At 49.0% G+C, this 9,867-nt stretch overlaps 1 long non-coding RNA gene across 1 annotated transcript; it reads right to left on the bottom strand.

Moving 5' to 3' along the window:
- Window positions 1-3,210: 3,210 nt before the first annotated feature.
- Window positions 3,211-4,018, bottom strand: LOC311310948. Its single transcript, XR_014630529.1, has 4 exons — window positions 3,935-4,018; window positions 3,818-3,837; window positions 3,389-3,453; window positions 3,211-3,301 (listed from the first exon to the last, which is right to left on the bottom strand). It is a non-coding gene; the product is annotated as an uncharacterized lncRNA (long non-coding RNA).
- Between the last annotated feature and the right edge of the window lie 5,849 nt (window positions 4,019-9,867).

Here is a 9,867-nt window from a genome sequence, read left to right as displayed (position 1 = left end):
GTAAACAAATGGCTGCTATTGAGTAAAGAAGTAAACAAATGAGTGTTATAAAGTGTGTGACTGACAAAATACAGCTCTCTCTACATACCGCTTCAGACTGTCCACTCCTGGAGTGACAGCCGTCTTCGAGCGACTAGTCCTGAAGCGCCCCTTCACTAGTCGGTCCCGGAACCTCTCAGGGTAGGTCACCGCCTTCTTGTCATCTGGGGTCAGCTTCGCCCAGAGAGCTATGATCTCCAGCACCTTCTGCCTGGAGATCCACGCCTGGTCCCTCAGACTGAGCAGTGCGTGTCCCAGGCGGACCACATGCTGGTACCCCGGCGCTCCATCTGGTCCCAGGAAGTCCTGAGAAGAAAAGGAAATCAACAAGATGATTATTAAAAACCAAATTCAATTTTTTTCAAGGTTCAAGGTAGTTTTATTTGGCACATGTACAGTAATACAGGGTAAAACATGCAGTGAAAGGGGGGTGCTGAGTCACTGTGCATTTCCCTGCATGTCTAGTGTGATCTACAGTAAATCTTACATTGTCATCCTCTGGCGCCGCAGCACCCTCCTGCTCGGCTGGGTTGTCCCTCGCTGGACCGGGCTGTGAGGGAGGCGCTGGACCAGGCTGTGAGGGAGGCGCTGGACCAGGCTGTGAGGGAGGTGCTGGACCGGGCTGAGAGGGAGGTGCCCTGGGTAGAGGAGGCAGGAGGTCTTCCAGGACAATGGTAGGATCTACATCCTCCTCGTTGCCCAGATCGATCCCCTCGTCGTCCTCCAACTCAAAGTCTTCCTCCCTCACTCCATCAGGCACCTCTGGGTCCCTGGTGAGCTCTTCTGGTTCTTCTCCAATCTGGGAGAGGAGGTAGTCCAGTCCGATGAGCTCACCTGAAACAAAGTACAGAAAGGGTTTACTTACTGGTGTGTGTGTGTTCTGTGTAAGAACCCGAGAGAGAGTGCAAGGGAGAGAGAGAATACATACCAGTGTATGGAACAGGGTGCGTGAAGTCCTCAGCTATATTACAAGCCAACAACTCTTCAGTGAGGGAGTTGATGGCCTGTTTCAGGCGGCCGTCATAGCTGTGGATGGATGGTCCGTAGTGCCCCTCCACAGCTATCCCAGCCCGGTCCTCATTCCACCTGGTGAGCCCCTCCAGGAGGAAGGCATGGTAGTGGCCCCCCCTCAGGCGAGTTCCTTTAAAAAATGAAACAAGATTTTTTTGTAGTAATAAACTCTCACCCAACGTCCAGCCACTGGTTAAGTGAACATGAGCTTAACAACATCTGTTTAAATGTCTGAGTATATACCTGGAATGAACCGGTTCAGGTGGAGGTGAAAGGACTCCAGTGACGACGACCCCCGGGAGCAGCGGAACACAGGCAGGAGGAGCCCTCCCTTCTTCTCCCTGCCTGTCTGGGTGTACATCTGCACGCCGGGGGGATACTGGATCCACTCCAGGTGACGCCGCTGGCTGTCCCAGATGACCTCAATCTTCCGGTGGTCCAGGAACGGAACGCCCAGGGTGTCGGTGGAGCTCCAGAAGTCCCTGAACAGCTCCTGCACCCCACGAGTGCGGCGGCGACAGTGCCTGGCCAGCTCCTTCTTGGAGATGCTGTTGGCCACCTGGGCGTCGCTGATGGGTCCCAGGGAGGAAGCCTCCAGTAGCGCGCGCTTGGCCGCCATCAGCAGGTCTACATACTCTCTGCACCACTCGAATATGCAGCCTGACATGCGGCTCAGAAACAAGCCGTAGAGAGGATGGCAGTCCGTGGTCACTCCCCCAGCCAGCCGGCAGGTGAAGTGCCAGATGTCCAGCCGGACCGCAAGCTTGTCCCACTGGCTGAACATGGCTGCCGCTTTGCCCGGGCCATGGGCAGAGCAGCAGTCCCGGTCCACATACAGCAGCACGGGAGGTGGGACCCCCGCGTCCTGGTAGCGCTGCTGCAGGCCTGCTGTCATGGGGAGCAGTTCCACTCCCTCCGCCTCTGTCAGGACCGTTATGAGCACCTGCCCCAGCTCGTTGGCCACGTTGGTGGCCCAGGCTGCCCTCCCCTGGAGCTTGCCCGCCAGCTTCTTGGTCACCTAACAACAAACAGATGTATAACATAGGGATGACATTAATATATCTATATTTCACAGGGATACAATTCATGTTTTCATTCTGCCATTCATTGTTACCTTCTTTGTGGAGTCCATCTTCAAGATGGACCCATACACGGAGGTGATCCGGGCCTTCATCTCCTCCATCCTGGGCACCAAATCAGCAGCGCGGACGGTCAGCAGCCAACGGGGTGAGGGCACAGGGATCATGGGAATCGGAGGCAGGACGGTTCTCACCGCAGCACCCGGGACAGCAAACATCTTGCAGGTGCTGAGGTAGAGGATGGTCTGGGCCATCCAGCGCTCGCTGTACTGCTCCCTGATCTGGTTGTACAGCCTGGTGGTGCTGTTCCCCAGAGTCCTCTCCCTCATCAGCTTCACCACCTTTATGTCACAGGCCAGACTGATGGAGAGATGGGCAGATAAGACAATCATTAGTTATAGGATAACTTGAATCAGCAGGGCTTTTTTAAATAATCTATTTTGCATAGTACATAAGTGAAAAGCTGTGTGTCCACTCACTGGTAGGTAAGAACAGCTGGAAACAGGCTCCTGCGTCCGGGCTCCAGCTGATCCAGGGTGTTGAGGGACCAGGAAGTGTACTTCTTGGTACAGCGGCGGCACTCCAGGTACTCCGTAGCCAGGAAGTACCACCCTTCCATGTCCAGGACCTTGCGCACAACTTTATAAAGGCCACAGCTTGTGAGCGCATGCTCCTTGCACGGCCGACTGCAGGACTTCAGGGCGTGGTTCTTGCAGTCTGGCTGGGTGCACACAAACTTGTAGGCCCACAAGCGGTACGGCATCCACAGGCAGAGCGGGCGGAGGAAGAACCCATCTGGAGAAGCCGGAGGTTGGTGGAAGATGTTGGGCAGCGGAGGGGGGTGATACCAGAGGGTCAGGTCGCTCTTGATGACCGCTTTCCCACTGGCATCGGCTTTGAAGAGCGCCTTGCTCACCCACTGGTGCTGCTCTTTAGGGAGGGTTTTAATCAACCCATCAGGCAGAAGAACCTGTGAAAGAGAGAACACATTAGGTTCAGCTCTCTGTGTGTGTGTGTGTGTGTGTGTGCGTTTGTGTGTGTGTGTGTGTGTGCGTGCGTGCGTGTTTGATTACCTCTTTGTGAGTGACAGGCGGAGGCTGTGGCCTGATTCTCAGTCTGTCCAAGGCTAGGGATGGAGGAGCTGGCAGGGTGGTGGCGGTTGGAGGAACAACCTGTGAAAGACATTAGGTTATTACAAATTATTATTGTTATTCATAATAATAATAATGATAATAATAACAATAAGAATGATTGATTACCTCTGGCTCAGTGATGACCTCTGGCTGAGCAACAGGCCTGTCAGCCAACAACAAGGTTGTTGGAGCTGGAGCTGGAGCTACACAGTTAATAAAACAAAGGTTAATCTACCATAATATTGCACAAGAGTTTAACTTTAACACAATACTTTAATTTGGTAATGAATTGCATTAAGTTATTACTACAATGCAGCGTGCAAAGAGTTGAATTGAAATGATTGCAGCCAAATAGCAAAGCAAATAGTGGAAGCCACACCAAGATGAGTGTTTCTCAGTGTTAATATGATTGGCTAGATGAGAAGACAAGACGAGCTATAGCCAGTGATTAAACCAGTGATGGAGAGAGAGCACCATACACTACCATGCAGAGCAGGAGTAAAGCAGTGACATTTCTACAACTACAACGTACAACTACCACATGATTCCACTTACCATGTCACTTACAGAATAACCTGTTTGCAATGACAGAAAGAGGAGTAAACAAAACCTCTATTCATATATTCATGATACTCTATAGAGCGATAAAGACAAATATACACATTGACATACCGACTACATCTGGGAGATCAGACCAGAATGAGCACTCCTCCATCAGCTCTTCATCAGTGATCTCAACTGCCACTAATGTAGTTGGACCTGACTGAGTTGCTGCAAAGAGACAGAGAGGTGAGGAGAGGACACACACACACACACACTCCTCCAAACTACTGTATTTGTGGTCAAAAACACACATCTACAATGTAGATCATTTTAAAACTCACAAATGTAAAATCTGAATCAAATGTATTCTTACACGGCTGGATGGTAGGGGGTGAAACCCGCCGTCTCACAGACCTGGCCACCACAGGTGGGAGAGCTGCAAAAGATTATGGGACACTTTTACACACACATACACACACAAACACACACACCTACAATGTAGATCATTTTAAAACTCATAAATTTAAAATCTGAATCAGGTTTGAAATCCATTCTTTAACAAAAAAGGAAAAAGACAGAGTTAATATACAACAGCTAGGCCTTCAGTTGATTTTTCTTTTACTGTCTCTACAGAAAACAGGGCTCTACCCCCCCCCCCCCCCACAGACACACCTCTGCCACCCCCTCCCCCCAGACACACCTTTACAGAAAACAGGGCTCTCACAGGACTCTAGCCCCCTCCCCTCCCCCACACACCCTCTGCTGACGAATACACAGTCCCAGTAGTCCTTAACCTTGGCACAAAACAGGTCTACCACCCCCTCACCCCAGACACACCCACACCCTCTCCACAACTATGTAACAATGTATATTCCCGGAAGGAAGAACACTGATGATACACACCGGTCGAACTCGACCAACAGAGCACACTCACCGCTGAGATTCTGCCTCTGACCGGGAAGCGAAGGGGAACCAACCCTAGGAAGGGCCTATGACGAGGAAACCACCTTCTAAGGACCGACAGCGTTCGCTCATCGCTGAGACGACCATAACCGCTGTCCAGCCCACATCCCAGGACGATCCCTGGAATCCACCAGAAGCTACCAGGGTGTATACCGACGTATATTCCCCAAGAGGAAGAACATCAATATAACCCATGAGCTATACTCCAGAGTAGAAACCAAGACCGGAATGACCATGGGACTCCAAACGAGGGGAGAGCAGGGGCTCATCAAACGTATATCTCAGAAGAGAGAACATTCAGAAAAGCACCCCAGCACAACCAACGCTCAGACAGCCATGGGTGTATAACAATGTATATTCCCGGAAGGAAGAACACTGATGATACACACCGGTCGAACTCGACCAACAGAGCACACTCACCGCTGAGATTCTGCCTCTGACCGGGAAGCGAAGGGGAACCAACCCTAGGAAGGGCCTATGACGAGGAAACCACCTTCTAAGGACCGACAGCGTTCGCTCACCGCTGAGACGACCATAACCGCTGTCCAGCCCACATCCCAGGACGATCCCTGGAATCCACCAGAAGCTACCAGGGTGTATACCGACGTATATTCCCCAAGAGGAAGAACATCAATATAACCCATGAGGTATACTCCAGAGTAGAAACCAAGACCGGAATGACCATGGGACTCCAAACGAGGGGAGAGCAGGGGCTCATCAAACGTATATCTCAGAAGAGAGAACATTCAGAAAAGCACCCCAGCACAACCAACGCTCAGACAGCCATGGGTGTATAACAATGTATATTCCCGGAAGGAAGAACACTGATGATACACACCGGTCGAACTCGACCAACAGAGCACACTCACCGCTGAGATTCTGCCTCTGACCGGGAAGCGAAGGGGAACCAACCCTAGGAAGGGCCTATGACGAGGAAACCACCTTCTAAGGACCGACAGCGTTCGCTCACCGCTGAGACGACCATAACCGCTGTCCAGCCCACATCCCAGGACGATCCCTGGAATCCACCAGAAGCTACCAGGGTGTATACCGACGTATATTCCCCAAGAGGAAGAACATCAATATAACCCATGAGGTATACTCCAGAGTAGAAACCAAGACCGGAATGACCATGGGACTCCAAACGAGGGGAGAGCAGGGGCTCATCAAACGTATATCTCAGAAGAGAGAACATTCAGAAAAGCACCCCAGCACAACCAACGCTCAGACAGCCATGGGTGTATAACAATGTATATTCCCGGAAGGAAGAACACTGATGATACACACCGGTCGAACTCGACCAACAGAGCACACTCACCGCTGAGATTCTGCCTCTGACCGGGAAGCGAAGGGGAACCAACCCTAGGAAGGGCCTATGACGAGGAAACCACCTTCTAAGGACCGACAGCGTTCGCTCACCGCTGAGACGACCATAACCGCTGTCCAGCCCACATCCCAGGATGATCCCTGGAATCCACCAGAAGCTACCAGGGTGTATACCGACGTATATTCCCCAAGAGGAAGAACATCAATATAACCCATGAGGTATACTCCAGAGTAGAAACCAAGACCGGAATGACCATGGGACTCCAAACGAGGGTTAGGGTTAGGTTTTTTGCAACAGAGGTTCCCCAAACAGTACACATAGAGGGAACTATTGCCCTCAAGCATAGAGTTGAGTAACGGGAAGCGCTCCACTCCCATCCAATGAAAATGTACCCCCTGAGTATGTAAGCCGATTATGAGAATGTAATACACCATGTGTATGTCAATCAATGAGTAGATGACGGGCCACCGTCTCAAACCGCTCACCTCCACCAAAGCGGTCCCACAGGATGCAGAGGGGTGTGTGCCCAGTAGCGTCCCAGTGCCGCAGCCCCCACACAATGGGCCACACCTAAATAAGAAGAGATGCAGAGTACAACAAACCACTCAGTCACATACGCACAACCCGGGAGGAGCACGACAGATTCACAGGACAAGCCCACGGTGAAGATCAGGATTGGGGTCGGATATGAGGTCCAGGGCGGGGTCCAATATAGACCACGTGACCTTAGGGTCAGGGTCTGGGTGAGGGTTAGGGTCAGGATTGAAATCAGGGCTGGGATTAGGTTAAGGTTTGGAGCTGGGATGAGGGTCAGGCCACAGGATCCGGGCCACAGCAAGCACATGAAGGGATTAAACACAAACCCTGTAACCTTAGGGTTAGGATCTGGACAGGGCTGGACTGGGACAAAAAATCGGCCATGGCATTTTTGGCCCAGACCGGCCTACCACAATCGGTCGGACACCACCCACCAGTACGAAATCCTTGCGGCCCCTTTAAATATGCAATACCACCGTACTATTTCCCTTTAAATATGCAATACCACCGTACTATTTCCCCAAACCACTACAAAGATGAGTAAGTTCCGTGGACAAGTGTACCAGTGCAAATGGTAGAGTGTACTCACTCACTCTTGACTCCCTGGTGATCAGACGTGGCCGTGGAGTACACAATCTCCATACTCAAGTAACAGTTACAGTAGAAGTACAAGAAATTGTCAAAGAAAAAGCTCTGATAGAAGTTTCAAATTATTTATTAAATTATTATTATTATTATTCAAATGTAAGTATAGAAATATATGTACAAAGTATACAAGTAACTCAAAATGTTGCCTGTGAACTCCACTGGGCTGAAAAGATCTCCTCCTCAAACAAGGCAACCTTAAAAGAGTGAGAGGGAGAGACAAAGAGAGAAAGGTGAGAATGATAATTGATGGAGTTAAATGATCACAGTACTGGTCCAGTATCTTCAATTGAGAACAATGTAGAGAGATAGTTGCATGTATTTGATACTTACTTAGTAATAAAGGCTGCATGGCCCTCTGGATACCCTCAACAATAATGGCATCTCCTGAGAGAGAGAGAGAGAGAGAGAGAGAGAGAAAGAGAGAGATAGAGAGAGGGGGGGAGAGAGAGAGAGGGAGAGATGAGACATGATCAATGATAAGTCATACATGATTAAATGACAGATTCAGATGATCAGAGTTGCATGAATTGTATACTTACTTACTGGAAAAAGGCTGCATGGACCTCTGAATACCCTCATCAACAATGGCATCCTGAGTGAGAAAGAGGGAGGAAGAGAGATGAGACACGATAAGTGAGATAAACTATAGATTCAGATAGTAACAATATCTTCTAGAAAATGTAAGCAGTTGCATAGATTGTAAACTCACTACTTACATAAAAAGGATGCCTGTGAAGTCCACTCCAGTTAAAAGCAAAGTGCTTCTTTTCAAACAAATTAGGGCAACCTTTGATAGAGAGAGAGGGAGAAAAGGGGAGACAGAGAGAAAGGTGAGACTGAGACATTATAATTGATGATCAGTTATGTTGATAGTTGATCACAGTACTGGTAATTACATGATCATAATACCTTTATCTTTACTGGAAAAGGCTGCATGACCCTCTGGATACCCTCAACAATAATATCCTGACAGAGAGAGAGGGGGGGGGGGAGTGAGAGAGAGATGAGACATGATCAATGATCATTTTTAAATTATAAATGATTAAATGACAGATTCTGGAAAATATAAAAACATAGTTGCATGTATTGTATACTTACTTAGTGGAAAAGGCTGCATGGCCCTCTGAATACCCTCATCAACAATGGACAATGAACCACACAAGTTAGGGCCGGGCATCCTTTGAGAGACAGGGGAGGGGGGGTAATAATGAGTCACATGATCACACTATCTTCAGTCTAAAAAGCTGCTACATGATTATGAATGATTTTATAATAATAACAACAATTTCATATCAACTTACTATACGTTTCCTCAGTAGCTCACTCTTCTATGACACTTTGTCAATGACAGTGTCTGTGTCCAAAGCAACAAGGACGTCTTTTTCAGTGGCCATCAACATGAAGGCTTCCAATTTGCTGGCAGACAGGCTGCTCCTCAGTCTGCTTTTGATATATTTCAGTGTTGAGAATGAAAAATAATTTTTTAACCTAGCCCCTTAGTAACAGTCCTGAAAGGAGCTAGGTTTACCAGTCAACTGGCTGGTAAATTATCAATTACCAATAGATTTTTAGCAGCCAGCCATTGGCTAGTAAATGGCTAGGGTTAATTTTGGACTATGGCCACACACAGCTAACGTTAGCCTGCTCCTCTTTTTCTTCGAAGATATAACGTTAAGTAGCCCAGCAGCAGCAACACTGCTAGGCTAGGCCAGAATAGATAACGTTAGTAATAGCGCTAGTGCTAATTGCCAAGCTAACGTGCTAATGTTAGCACTTCTAGTACTGACGTTATCTGGCTGGCCTAGACAAACAGTGTTAACGCTAGCTAGCTCAAACGAAGCTAGCTACGACCCGATTTGCTTGGCAGGGAGGTGGGTAGCTAGATAATGCTAGCTAGCTGTACCTAGCTAATGCTAGCTGGCGCTAGCCAGCAGATAGCCGTCACCCATATTCATATTTAGCTATAGCTTTTTTAGCTTTCAGCTATATTTCCTTACCGTTTCAACTGCACACTCCTCCTGCTCACTCTGTCCTTCCTCGGCCCTTTCATGTCTCTGTCCCTCCTCGGCTTCCCTGTCCTGCTCTCGGCCACCATGGCCACCAGCCACCTCTCCTTCAAGTTCGTGTTCAACATGGTGTTGCTGCACAACGTCGGCTGAGGCTGTAGACGTTGAAGCAGCCCCTGGCGCAAACATATCAGTAATTTTTGCACATGTTGCAGCATCCGCCTCAATACTTTTAATCTTTTTAGCTCGTAATTTCTCTGTGCCCCCCTTGCGCTTTGGTTTACTATACTTGTCCTTATGCATCTTTCTCCATCCACTGACTTTTGGCTCTCTAACGGCCCACGCAAATGACACCTGAAACAAACAGAGAGAGGGGTGGGGCCTACATATGATTGGGCCAGCCCAGTGTCAGTATAGAAAATGGACCAATGGGCCGCTGTCCCTGCTCTATGGGCCGTTCGTTAGCCCCCAAAGAAAAAAAAATAATATATTTTTTAGATCGGCCCACAAGTAGGTCCGGCCCAGTCCAGCCCTGCTTTCCTGAGGTAGATGTAGCTAGCTCCACCAACCTCCTTGTAGAC

The sequence above is a fragment of the Borostomias antarcticus genome (genome assembly GCF_949987555.1).
Source record: "Borostomias antarcticus genome assembly, chromosome: 1".
Lineage (NCBI taxonomy): Eukaryota > Metazoa > Chordata > Actinopteri > Stomiiformes > Stomiidae > Borostomias > Borostomias antarcticus.
The sequence above is the reverse complement of the archived record's forward strand: the minus strand, read 5'-3'. Positions and strand labels throughout refer to the sequence as shown.